Raw genomic sequence first — 14,115 nt, 5'->3', positions numbered from 1 at the left:
TGGCTGCGAGAAGGGAGAACGGAAGTTATATAACCTCCCCCTAGCAACCCGCGCCACTCAAGCCCCTCCCCTCGCTATGGCCTAGCTCACCTCAGGCCCTGTCATGGCGACCTGCAGCTACTGCTGTGCACCGCTTCCGGCCTTACTTTATAGTCTATGGGGTCCGTGTGCTTTTACTGCACCATCGATTGCACTTGCGTTTAATATTTCGTTCGGGGGGGGGGGGGGACTACCCCAGACAGAATCCAAACACTGATGTGAACGAGGGCTAAGGCCAAGATTTATATTTTGTCAAACTATAGAAGAAAGTGCCAATTTTTATGCAAACAGTTGCAGAGCTGTCACTCTTTTTGGACAATTTTGCAGTTTTTCCATTGATCTTTATAGGAATAAAAAGAAAATAGAGTAATTGTGCAAGTCTTTCATTCTGACTTTTGTCATACCCTGTGTTGTCCACAGCACATTGCAGTAATATGTTATGTCTGACTTTTGTAGATATGGAAAAAATCATAATTTTAAAGTCATTTTGACATGAGTCAGTTAGTGCACAAGGTGCGTACCTCAGCTCACAGAGCATTGTTTTTGCAACTAGTACCCCTACCATCTCTTGCCTGTGCTGTCCTATGTAGTGGGAATTGATCCTCCCACTGCTATGACATCACACATTCTACTTGAGTGGCAAGATCTGTGTCTCCCAATGACTGCACCAACTTTAAAGTTGTTTTTCTCCAAATCTACAAAGGTGACAAATGTAACAGATATATGTTGTTCATTCCTGTACTGTGCTCTATAAATGTGGTGATGGTAGTTGGATATGCTTTAGGGGAGGTGTTAGACTAAGTTTGTTTCCAGCCTAATCACCTGGACGCCCTATATGCTGCATGTTCACTATGGACACTAGGTGGCAGCAGAGTCCTCCAAAATGTCTCTTTCCATAACATATTGCACTTGAATTAACCAAAAATTTGGCATCCAATAAAAACACTGAACACATTGAAGTATTAATGAATCCGGTGCAGACTCTCATCTAACTTATAAAAAGGTTTAAATGTATTGCATTACAGCATGCTGGACACAGAGCGCAGTCTGAAGACTCCTCTCTGTAATTACCTGGAACTAATGATGGATAATTACACTCTATCCTCTCTTTCACCATTAAAATGACCTCTTTCTTCTCTATACAGTGTTTTATTTTGTATGAGGCTTTCAGCAGGCTATATTTAGTGAGTGAAATGTTGGCCTGAGATTCAGCGAGCTTGGCTGGACTGGGATAATGCACCTCCACCTCTCTTCGGGATGATTGCTCGGTGATTTTAATTGAGAAATTGTTTGGTGTTTGGCTCAGCAGACTTGTGTCTTAGTCCAGGAGAGGTACTGTGCATTGTGTGCTACTGGGACTATATACTACAGATATAGCAGATGGCTCTGTTATCATTAGGTAACAATTATGTGATAATCTATCATCTGTATTATAACCAATAAGACCTTGAATGTCAGAGTACAATTGAGTGGTTGGGATTTGGGCATTGCCTAAGAGTCCAGCTGTTGACAGGACCCTCAGGCTTCTGTTCTGCATGTAACATGCTGGATCTTTACCTGAAGCTGTCAATGAAGCACATTATAAGATGATGGAAATGTTATCACCCTAACTTCCATGGTTTGAAGCTACAATCTGATGATATATCTTAGGTTGTTTGCAGTTTCCACCCATGTTTTGTTGAATCTCAAATGATAATCTAATAGTTCTGCTGTATTGCACCCCCTGCCCCATTATAACTACATAATAAGGTTTTGTTTAGGAATCTGGGAAATACTGAATGACCTATCTGTACTGCTATACTGTACTGTGTACTATACTATGAAGTAAGAATGTTCTCAAACATACAAGTATTAATAGATGATTTCTATCAATTTACAAAATGAAGTGAATGAACAAAAACAAATCTAAATCACATTGATATTTTGTGTGACCACTTGTTGCCTTCAAAACAACATCAATTCTTCTACGTTACATGTGCACACAGTTTTTTAAGGAACTATCTGCAGATCTCATGTGGATGGAGGCTTGATAATAATCCATCTGTCTCCATGTAATTCCAGACAAGCTCGATGATGTTGAAATCAAGTCTCTGCAGGGGCGATAGCATCACTTCCAGGACTCTTTATTCTTCTTTACATTGAAGATGTAATGACACTGGCTCGGTGCTCAGGTTTGTTGTCCTGCTGCAGAATAAATTTGGAGCCAATCAGAATCCCCCTGATGATATGTTAGTGCATGATGGATTAGTATCTGTCTGTATTTCTGGGACTCCAATGCAGTCCCAAACTTGCAGGAACCTCCACCATGCTTCTCTGTTGCCTGCAGACATTCATTACTGTACTGCTCTCCAGTCCTTTGGCAAACCATCTGTCTTCTGTTACAGCCAAATATTTCACATTTAGACTCAACACTCCAGAGCACCTGCTGACTCTACACCCCATTTCCTTTATTTTTGTAATAATTGAGTCACTTGGCCTTGTTTCCACATTAAAGTTATGGCTTTTTGGGCACAATTGTTCCATGAAGGCTACTTTTGGCCCAGCTTCTCCAAACAGTAGAGGGAAGTGCCCTAGGTCCTGCTATTTTCTGCTAGTTTTGTGCTGATGGCATGCTGAACATATTCTGATTTTGAAGGAAAAAAAAAACCATGATGCGCCTTTCATCTGTGTCACTAAGTTTCCTTGCCTGACCATTGCGTCTACGGTCCTGAATATTGCCTGTTTCTTGACGTTTCTTCAAGTTTGGGTGTAAGAGCAGAATATGTATCATCAGGGAGACAGTAGGCTAATGACCCCAACCATACAGCCAATGTTATTAATGGGAGTCTATCATTGGTTTTTTTTTTTCAATTTTTAACTAATTCCACCACTATACAGCCTTTAGAAAGGCTATTCTCGGCATACCTGTGGTGAATAAATCGATTCCACCATTTCACCCAAAAAACTTTTTCATTATATGTACTTCAATATTCTCAGAGCACAGAGAGTGTTACACCTGTGCTCTGAGCACACCCACGTCATCACCAACGTCCTTTCCTCACCATCCCTTCTTCCACTGTGGACATCTCCTCCTCTTCACTGCTGTCTTAAGTAGTCTTCCTCATCAGCGCGCATTAAATTGCAGAATACAGCGCATGCGCAAGATTTCATTCACACCAATGAGAAAGGCTACTGATGACAGCAGTGGAGTGAAGGAGGAAGAGGTGTCCACTATGGAAGAAGGGGCGGTGAGGAATGGACATTGGTGATGACATGGGTGTGCTCAGAGCAGATATACAAAAAAAAAAAAAAAAAAAGTTTCTTTGGCAAAACAATGGTAACGAATTCTTTAGGACAGGTATGCTGACAATAGCCGTTCTAAAGGCTGTATAGTTGTGGGATTAGTTAAAAAAACAAAAACATAACAGTGATAGACTCCTTTTAAGAACTATCTTTATCATAAAGAACAAGAAAAAGTCCTGGAAGTGATGATATGGTACCCGTAGAGCCATGATATTAACATCATTGAGTATACATGAAGACAGAAGGATTTGAGCAAGCGTACATCTATGGAAGATCTGTGGTTGGTTCTCTAGGTTGTCTGGAACAATCTCCCAGCTGAGTTCACTGTGTATAAGTGTACCCAGAAGAAGTCATGTTGTTTTGAAGGCAAAGGGTGGTCACACCAAATACTGATGTGATATAGATTTCTCTTTTGTTCATTCACCTAATCATTATCAATTGACAAACAAACAATTAAAACTACAATTTTTGAAAACTTTGATATTTTTGCAGCATTTATCCACCTCTGCCTAAGACTTTTGCAAAGTACTATACATGCAGTACTGGTTGTCACCCACATTTCCCCAATACGCATAGAACTAAGAACGGGTTGATGTGAATATATAACAACTCGACAGAAGAGTTTGGGGGACTTTTAGGGGGATAGTTGATATTTTATTGTATCATAAATTAGTGATGCCTTGTAGACCTGATGGATTCATTGTGGGATTAGTAATTAATTGGACCAAAGATTTCCATTACAATCCCACAAGAGTACTTTTTTTTTTGCCGTGTTTCCTGGTATGTGCCTGCGACCATTAATAAGCGGCCGCTTGGGTGCACATTGTATCTGGCCTCATTTCTGAGCTGTGTTTATGATTAAGCAAACAAGCAGAAACAACTTAATAATGAGAACTGCCCCGCAAGCACTTTCCCTTTAATTCTGCATGGAACAATTACATGTCTGAGCTTCGGCTCCATTCTCTGGAACGTCTGCATAGTCCTCCTGTCATTAGGGACTTGGCCCTTAGCAATTGTTGGCGAGCGAATACCAGGCCAGATCAGATTGGTACAAACTGTGCATGAGCAGAAAAACAACAACATCAAGCGTAATAACTGAACTACATAACAGTTTATTTGTCTTTCAAGTCTTTCCACTTAAAGGGCCAGCAAAGTCTTGGACACATAAAGCTTACTGAATGCACTGAGAACTTCTGCAACTTTTTAATGGACTTTTTTTCATCACCGTTTTTTAAGAACATGCTGATGTACAAGCACAGACTAAAAACCCATCCTGGTGGGCAGATGTAGGATCTCTCTTGTAATGTCTGTCCTGACAGTATAGATAACTATATTCTGTTAATCTGGCATGTGAGAAACATATTCCTATGGCCTCTTCACCTCTATTGGCCTGTAATAAATTTATGAACCGGATAGCGGTCCATACCTACATTATAATATATATACATTAGCATCATCACACATGTGCAACATGTAATAGTTGAAAAATTCCAGTAATCCGTCATACTGACAATCCCGGATTCTTACTTATCGGAATTTCATTACATCTCTGCTTGAGATGAAAGGATTCATCCCCAGATAACAAAGGAAAGGCTAGTCCTGCGGTGGGAAGGGGGGGGGGGGGAGTAAGAGTTGCTGATAATTCATACGATTTCTGCACTCAGTCCAAAAAAGAAAAGTGTTCCCATCCTCATCCATGTATTAGCTGCGCATTGCTTACATTATCTCTGAGACAAAGGGAACATGTCACATGGCAATGATTACATCTGGCACAGATCACTTCCAATCTTGAAATAATTTTCTTCACGTTGAATCCTGGGGGAGCGTGGAGCTTCCCAGGCTCAGAGCTCTCAGATAAAATCTGCTGTGTTAGGATAAACAGCAAATACAGAAAGATCCTGCTAATCTGCCATCCAATACTTCAGAAATCCTACAATGTCTTTAATTAAACATGCTGGCGTGGTGGGTACAGGATTGTAAATAGCAGTTATGTCTCTATAGGCAGTTATGTCTCTCAGGTCATCACAATTCTTGTATCTTGTTCAGGATATTCAGTAAGTCAGCCTTATAGTGGTCCGCACCCTTTGACTATTGAATGTTTCCACTTTTTCCATAACTGTTGACATTCAATATTTAGTATATTATTTATGAGCTCAACTACTGGCTCCCTGCGCCTCTGCATGACTACAGTCCTATACCTCTCCCTGCGCCTCTCCACCCTGTCCTGACTGCTTGCTGCTTTTAGGTTGAAGCCACGTGTAGTGAAAAAGCAACTTTTTATTTGTAGATTTTGTTTGTTTTAAAACTGTTTTTATTAAGAAGTACAGAGCACCAGATAGCATGTCCACACAGCAAACAAAAAATATAAGGTGCAATGCACAACTTTTGTTATTTTTTCAATGCAAGTAAACATATCATATCATAACAACAAAAGCGAATGGGGTGGGGCGGGAAGGGGAAGGGTAGGGGGGGGGGGGAGGGAAAGAGACAAAACCAGGGGGGGGGAGGGATAAACTAATACAAAGGTATGGACAGGGCAAACATCTAGGCGGGATAAATGAAAAGCAGTAAGCATATCAAGGTTGTAAGAGAAGAAAGGAAGATGTATCTCTCGATGGCTGTATGAAAGGCGGTGTCGAAGGTTGTTTCTAAGGTTGTTTCTAAAGTCGTTTCAAGGTTGTTTCAATGTGAAGTGCCGGGGCTTGAGTGTTGATTAGAGAGCAAATAGCGTACCAAGATCGTGTCTCTCGCTGCAAACCAGGGTGACCAGGTCTTAAGGTACCCTGGTCTTGACATAGTGTTCCAGTGCGCTAACTCCTCCAGTCTGCATATTTCTGAGGCTTTTAGGACCCAGTGAGTGAATGATGGGGGAGAAGTGTCTTTCCAGTACAGGGGTATGAGGAGCTTCGCAGCAGCTAATAGGTGCGTTGCCAGAACCCCCTTTTAGGAAGGAAGGTGTCGTGGGGCAACCAGAGAAGGACACACTCAGGGGTTCGGGGGAGGGTGGTTGAACAGATCTTATCTATTGCATCTAGCACCGCGGTCCAATATGGTTGTATAAGGGGGCAGTGCCACCATATGTGCGCAAGATCCCCGATACCGGATGAGCATCTCCAACATGTGTCAGGGACAGTGGGGTCAATGGAGTGGAGCCAAGAAGGCTCCACCAGCACGGTGGAGGCTTGTACCAGCACGTGACCAGTTTGTACGAGTTTTCCTGTATCCGGACACATCTGGAGAAACCATGGGCGTTGGTTAGTAATTTGTTTTTGTCCTCCTGCGTCAACTGGATTTGTAAGTCAGTTTCCCAATGAGTCAAGAATCCTGGGCTAGAGTCAGCAGTGAGGGAGAGTAGGAATCGGTAAAGGCGAGAACTATTTGTAGATTTTGCTGCCATTTTTTTTTTTTTTTTTTTGCCAAAGTCAAGAGTGGCTTAAAAAGGAAATCTATAGGAAGTACTTATACTTTTCCCGTCTTCTAAATCCACTTCTGGCTTTGACTCAAAAAGCCATAGCAAATTCTGCAAGAAAAAAAGCAGGTTTTTCTGCAACATGGGTCCTCGGCCTTCTTTACTATGCAAATAAAGTCTATTTCCCCCCAAAATTTCCAATCATAACATATAAAATTGAGTTGTCATAATTGTATCCCAGTGTTTTAATATTATATCTCTACTAGCTGGTACCCATGAATTAGTCTGCGGTGATTGTAGAAGTGGGTAAATACAGGCGCGGGTAAGGTTTTCGTACTGTGTATAAGGTATGGGATATGAAATGTAACTGTGTATCTTGTTTTTGCTGTAATTCTGAGAATACGTGATACTTTTGTGTTGAATGTAATTTGTATTTCAGCTGCTATACAGTGTTCTGAGAAACTGTACATAGTGTCTTTGGGACAGAGGTATTTCAAGTTAATATACTTCGATATACGACATTGTATGATTTGCTTACAGCTCAATTTGTCCCGGACACACAACAGCAAAAACAGGATCTATGTGTATGGGCCCATTGAAATGTACAGGACCATAGTTTTATCCACATTTGTAGATAAAAGTCTGGCCCTGTGCATGACAGTTTAGTAACTCCATGTGCCTCTTATTAATAGCAATTAACCCCATCATGTCCCCCACATTAACCCCTGTGTAAGAGTTACTGATATGTGAGAGGCTTGGAGGTAATAATTAAGTATCTTCATTATTGAGGTCTTTTATTAGTCCCTCCATATGTCTCACATATTAGTAACCTTTATATGAGGCACACAGGGGTTAATATGAGGGACATGATGGGGTTTATTCCTATGAATGTGAGGCACATGGAGTTACTAACACTAAACTAATAACCCCAAATGCCTGACATTAATGAGAATAGGAACTAAAGGAAGGGACCTGTGTGCTTTTTACTTTCACTTTGCTAGCAGCTTCCTCTCCTCCTCGGGGAACCTTTGCAGGATGCAGACGGCAGGAGCTATCACTATAGCAGGCAGAGACCTGAGCGATTAAGCTCCACCCCCTGGGTTTCCTGCACCCCTATCATTGGAGGGCAGTGAGAGAAGGGGAGTGTCCTTATGCCTCAGCTCTAGCAGAGCACTGAAGGGACGCTCCGACTTCATTTAACTCTTGCAGGTCCTGTGCTGCTGGCGTGCCAGTGAAATATGGCAGGAGTGCCACTCTTGGCACGTGTGCCAGGGGTTGCCGACCTCTGCTGTAGGGGGTAATATGAATTTTGTGGCTTGCTATGGTCCAAAGTGTGAGATTGCAGAGATAGTGATGTGAGTTTGGGTTTTGTGGGGGTCCTGGGAAAAACATATGTGCGCTATTGTGACGAAAAGTAGCCTATTGCGCAATCCAGTGTAGTAACTATGTTTGTGGAAAATTTCAGCCAAATCGGTGGAGCGGGTTTTGCGTGATTGAGGAACAAACATCCAAACACACAAACTCACAAACATCCAAACTCACAAACTTTCACCTTTATAATATTAATAGGATATTGGAAAGCCGAGTTACTGTAGGGTGTCTCTCAAATTTGGAAAGTAGATGCAGTATTAGGGGTATGTTCACTAGGAGGACTTTGGAGTTGATTTTGAAGTAGATTCCACCTCAAAATCAGCTCCTTATTCCTGCCAGATCAAAGGGAGACAGTGATGGACAATTCTTTTTTATACAAACTGAAGGAAGAAGCCTCCTGCTGGATCTTGCCCCAGATTCCACAGCTGGTTTTGCTGTAAAACCTCCAGCAAGAGGCTCACTCTGGTTCCAATTGTACCTGAGGCTAAAAGTCAAAGCTTTGCCTTAGGCCCCGTTCCCATGGAGTAACGCGCCGCTCATTCTGACATGTAAACACATGTCAGAGTGAGGCGCTTCAAAACAGATCCATTGACTTCAGTGGGTTCCGTCTTACGCGCGCTACACATTGAAATCAATGGGAGGCTTTTTAACCCATTGATTTCAATGTGTAGCATGCGTAAGACGGCACCCATTGAAATCAATGGATCTGTTTTGAAGCACCTCTGACATGTGTTTACGTGTCAGAATGAGCGGCGCGTTACTCCGTGGGAATGGGGCCTTAGCTTTCCACTGTGGGTTCTGTCTCAAATGCCTCTCCAAATTTGTCTGTGTGAACAGCCCCTTATACTCCTCACCCACTGATTGCTCCCTGAGCGGGTTTCTTTGTCATTCAGAAGCCTGGGGATCTGTGACGACTCCTGCATTGGTGAACATATTGGTTTTCACTCAGCTTTCCCATGTGTTGCAGCTGTGCTCAAGACATCACATATCTTTGGCTTTGCATGCATTCAGGTCCTGTTCCTGTCTTTTATCATCACCCAGAGACATTTCAGTCCTCATGTACAAAATTTTTTGAAAACCAACAAAGTGAAACAATTTAAGCCATTAATCCATCATCAGCAGGGACAGAATTACAGCTATCCGCTGTTCTTCCTCTCATCCAAATGACATGGGAAAGTAGAATGTCCGCGCTGCCAGCTTCACTTCCTGGGGATAATTTCCATAGATCTGGTCTGTGAGGAGCTGTATATATGAACCTTAAGTTATATCAGTTCTACTGTAAAATGAAAAAGTAAACCTTTTTGGTCTATCTATGTCTATACTGTTTTAGAAAATCGTGCAGCACTATGTTGCAGAAGCACCTACACACACAGAGGTAGCAGAGCTGGGTTTGTCATTTGGTGCACCTTGTAGTGCTATCACCCAAGCAGAGGGCTTGAAATTATACACATAGGTTTACTCTGTATTACATTATTGTAAATTAATATCTGGGCCTGATAATTTTATCAATTATAGTATAAACCTTTATGTTACAGAGGGGCCACCATGTGTTTATATGTGGTGTTACAAGGGACTGAAAGTTGATTTTGGCTTGTACATCTTCAACACCGCTGTCCAGATGATACCAAAGGAGTTTAGGTGAATTGCAATCGGGTTTTGAGACAAACATGTTTTTCAGGACCTGTCGTCGTCCTTTTGCAAACACACGAGGTATGTTTTGGATTGTTATCTGTAGTGTAAAACCACAACCAACAAGATGGGTAAATGAAGGGATGAGCTGATACAAAAGCAAGTGTTAGTAGCACTTGGAGTCTATGATTCCATTGATATTTGGTAAGGCACCAACCACATTACCTCCAAAACATTCCCAGACCATGATGGGATCTACTCTATAGTTGACTGCGGGCTAAATAAGCGTATGCTGACCTGTTATATAACAAAGGATCTTACACCTCTTGGAAGTAACAGATTTTGAGATGCAACACATCCCAGTGGGTTACACTGTATATAAAATGGAGTTTGGTGGATTTCGATTGTTCCTTCCATGTTTCTATTAAAGCTGCACAGTTCTGTTGAGCTGTTCTGATTCCATCTAGTTTGGCGCACACGCTTGTTTTGGCCTATGTATTGGAGGTACACTCCATGCCACCAATGAAGCTTCCCCAAGTATGCCATTTCTGGCAAACTGCCCCGTATTTCTCAGTCACTATGATTATAGATTGATAACTCCTTCCTGGGGACCATTTACAAGACCACTTTACACATTTTCACAAGTTTATACATTATTACAATACAAGGTGAATACCAAAGGTCTTTACCTGTGTACAGTGGTAATCTAGAAACCTGTGTATAAGAGAAAAGTCCATAGCGACCAATCATAGCACAGCTTCATTTCATCTTCTTCTCTTGAAAAAAATGAAAGCTTTGCTGTGATTGGTTCCTGGGGCAACAAAGTCAGGTTCCTGTCTGTACTGGTTTCACAGTGACTTCCTTCAAAAACTACAGATACTAAAGATTTACAACTGCAGCCACATTATTGAACACCCACAAAGGCCCCAGTCCATAGGTATTTAGCATTTGCTGAGCATAAGATGTGTCACCCACTGCTGAACTTGTCTCATCCATGGAATAGCATCTTCAGGGGCATTGTATAACTGCAGTGCCCAAAGCGGTCACGCGATACACCTGCTTGCTACACTACGTCCACCCTTGGATGATCATGCAGTGCTCTGTTGGAAGGAACATGAGGCACAAATTGGAGTATCACTCTTGCACATGTCCTTCCAAAAAGTGGGCCGAATATAGTGCCATAAGCAGGTGTATATTGTGACCACCCTTGATGGTGTAGTCACTTGATGCCTCTGAAGATGCCTTTCCATAGATGAGTTCTTTCCCTGTTCACATGCTCCAGTCTCTGCTGTCAGTGACCCGTAACTGACGTCACAATGACATCATCATGTTCCGACCACAGAGACCACGGCTGAATGGTAGAGCCGAGAGCTGACTGCTTGGTGCTCCCTGCTTCACCATTGTTTCCACCTTCTCATAAATCAGGCATAACCTCTGCCAGTGCAGGATAAATGATGACCATCGTTGAATGCGCCAATCTTCATGGATCTCCCCCATAGTCGGCAGCTTTTCATCTATTCCATTTTCTGTGCCTTTGTGTTACATGGGACTGCAGATAGCACTGACTGTTTTCTCTGCACTTGAAGAATTCTCACAGTGCACAAGGAAAACTAATATTTTTAGCTGCTGCCTCTGTATAAACACAGATAGTACATTTTCCTGATCATCAGTTTTGTCTACGGCAGATTTTTCCCAGTCGGGATTCCTTAGGCCACTGTAAATTGGGCAATGATTGCAGAGTAAATGTTTATATAAAGTCACAGGCAGCAGAGCCAGCCATGTTGACTTCTTTATCCATCAATTCTACAACATTAACCAGAGGCAAAACTTCAGTGTGAGATAGGAAAAACCCTCATCAAAATCATCTGGGTTCTCCTGTTTTCTGTTCCTTGGATATCCCTGTTTGCTGAACTGGTTTGGGCTAGATCCCATACTGATAACAATCAGTCAATGATGCCACGCTCGCTACAGTGTTTTAGCTTTTGTTACAAGCCATGTTCCTATGTCAAGGAAACATGATCAGGGCAAGTTTTAGTATTACTCAGTGAATGGAGATACTACAGTATGTCAGCCAACTGCATAACTAGGACAAAATGTTGCTCTAGTCCTGATAGTCTGCTACAACGCATTAATGTACCCGTCAGCATTGAGTACTGATTCATTGTGCAGTTGTTTATGTAGACTCAATACATTGTAGCACACCCTTAGCCCAAGGCTTGATGCACTGGACCGAGTATACTATCCAAATGTCTTCTGTTTTATTTTTTTAACAGTGGGCACTTGGTCTTCATCCTAATTGCCATCCATTCGTTTTTCAAGGGCGGCTCCGATTTGTGTAAATACATTTGAATAGTAAAATATCGACAAAGAACTGAGAATTGGAAGGCAAATCAGATAGCACACGACATTAAGCCGTCACATGTTTCCTACATTTAAAAATAAATGTTCTCATTCGATAACACCAGAGACATCTTGAAAATAAGAATAAAAATGTATAAGAAAGAAGATGCAGAATCTTTAGTTATAAAATGATCCTTTGCAGATCAATAGGTTCTAACATCCAGCACCACCAAAATCATCTGGTTTTGGTAGCCCTGGCTACCAAAACTGCACAGTGTACAGAGTCAGAAGTAGACAGAGCTGTGGACTGTCCAGTGGCAATGCTTGTCTATTGCAGCTCAGCTCTCATTTAATTGAATGGGAGCTAAACCGAAATATACAGGAATGGCCACTACACAGTGTACGACACTATTGGCTCTTGACTCTGTACACTGTGCAGTTCTATGGGTCATGGGAGCTAACATAAGCTGATCAATGTGGGTGTCAGAAAAACAAAAAATGTCACTATCACACCCATGTCACAGGTTCTAGACCCCACCCTTGACAACACATTATTATCAGTTAATAATAGCGTCATGGTGTCACCTACATAAAAATGACTGTAAGGAAGAGGGAAAGCTATTAAAAAAATTACAAGCACTAACACAAAAAAAGAAAATGAAAAACTGAAACATTTCCCCTAATTTATCTTTTCTTGCATACTGAAATAAAGAATATATGAGCAATTATAAAAGCAACATAAAAATAACGTGTTACTGTTCACGTGTGTTACTGAAAAAGGAGGAGAAAATAATTTGAATAACCCAAGAGAAAAAAATATACCGTATATACTCGAGTATAAGCCGACCCGAATATAAGCCGAGGCCCCTAATTTTACCACAAAAAATTGGGAAAACTTATTAACTCGAGTATAAGCCTAGGGGGGGAAATGCAGCAGCTACTGGAAAATTTCAAAAATTAAAATGGTCGGAGATTTTGGGTGCAGTAGATACTGGGGAAGGGGAGGGGGTGTTTTGGTTGTCTGTTTGCCCCTTCCCTGAGCTTGAGGACTGTTTTTTTTCCACCACTTGGAATTCAGTCTGGCTGAATATAGGGTATCTGGCAGTGCTCCTATTAACCCCTTCCTGACTGAGCAGGAGCACTGCAGATACCCTATATTCAGTAGACCGGGCACTTTCAGACACAGGGATACCTAATGTGAATGTGTTTCACAATCATTTTCTACTTTTGTATGTATTCTAAGAATAGGAGGGATTTAGAACTTTTATTTTCTTATTTTTTTTAAAGCTTCTTTTTTCCCCCACTATTTTATGGGAGATTCTATACATTGATATTGCAGCTGGTCATAGGCCCCCTCCCCCTCCTAAAAAAAAAATAAAAAATTTTTTTTTGCTGACTTGAGTATAAGCCGAGCGGGGCATTTTCAGCACAAAAACTGAGCTGAAAAATTCGGCTTATACTCGAGTATATACGGTAATAGCCTTCATGTATGAAAAAATCCTGCAAATGTATCCATCCTTAACCAGGGTAAATAACTTGGTCCTGAGGTGGTTAAAGATCTATCTAATACATTTATTAGTATCCATATAGACATAAAATGATGTGAGGTGGAGCAGCAGTTCTGCAAAAAAAAAAAAAAAAAGAGCACAAATGTGCTATGGGAGAAATGTATTATATTGGTGAAACGCGGCCTTTTTTGTTGCAGATTTTGTTGCGTTTTTTTTAGTCAAAGTCAGGAGTAGATTGAGCAGAAGGGAGAAGTATAAGAACTTCCATTCCTTTTGTAGACATCCTTGGCTTTGAATCAAAAAACCGCAACAAAATCTGCAACAAAAAAGCTGCATTTCCGCAATGCGGGGCCTTGGCCTTTTAGCTGCATGCAGATTCTATTTTAGGTGTATTTCCATGCTCTTAATTTACTAGGAAGGCACACAATGTATAAGAAATCAAGGAATTTGTGATTGCTATCAGATAGTTATTTATTTATTTTGCACTGCTCCTTTTTACGCCTTTTTGTCCAAAAAAAAGAGAGCATGTCATTGATA

Source organism: Leptodactylus fuscus, chromosome 6 (genome assembly GCF_031893055.1).
Source record: "Leptodactylus fuscus isolate aLepFus1 chromosome 6, aLepFus1.hap2, whole genome shotgun sequence".
NCBI classification, from domain to species: domain Eukaryota; kingdom Metazoa; phylum Chordata; class Amphibia; order Anura; family Leptodactylidae; genus Leptodactylus; species Leptodactylus fuscus.
The sequence above is the reverse complement of the archived record's forward strand: the minus strand, read 5'-3'. Positions refer to the sequence as shown.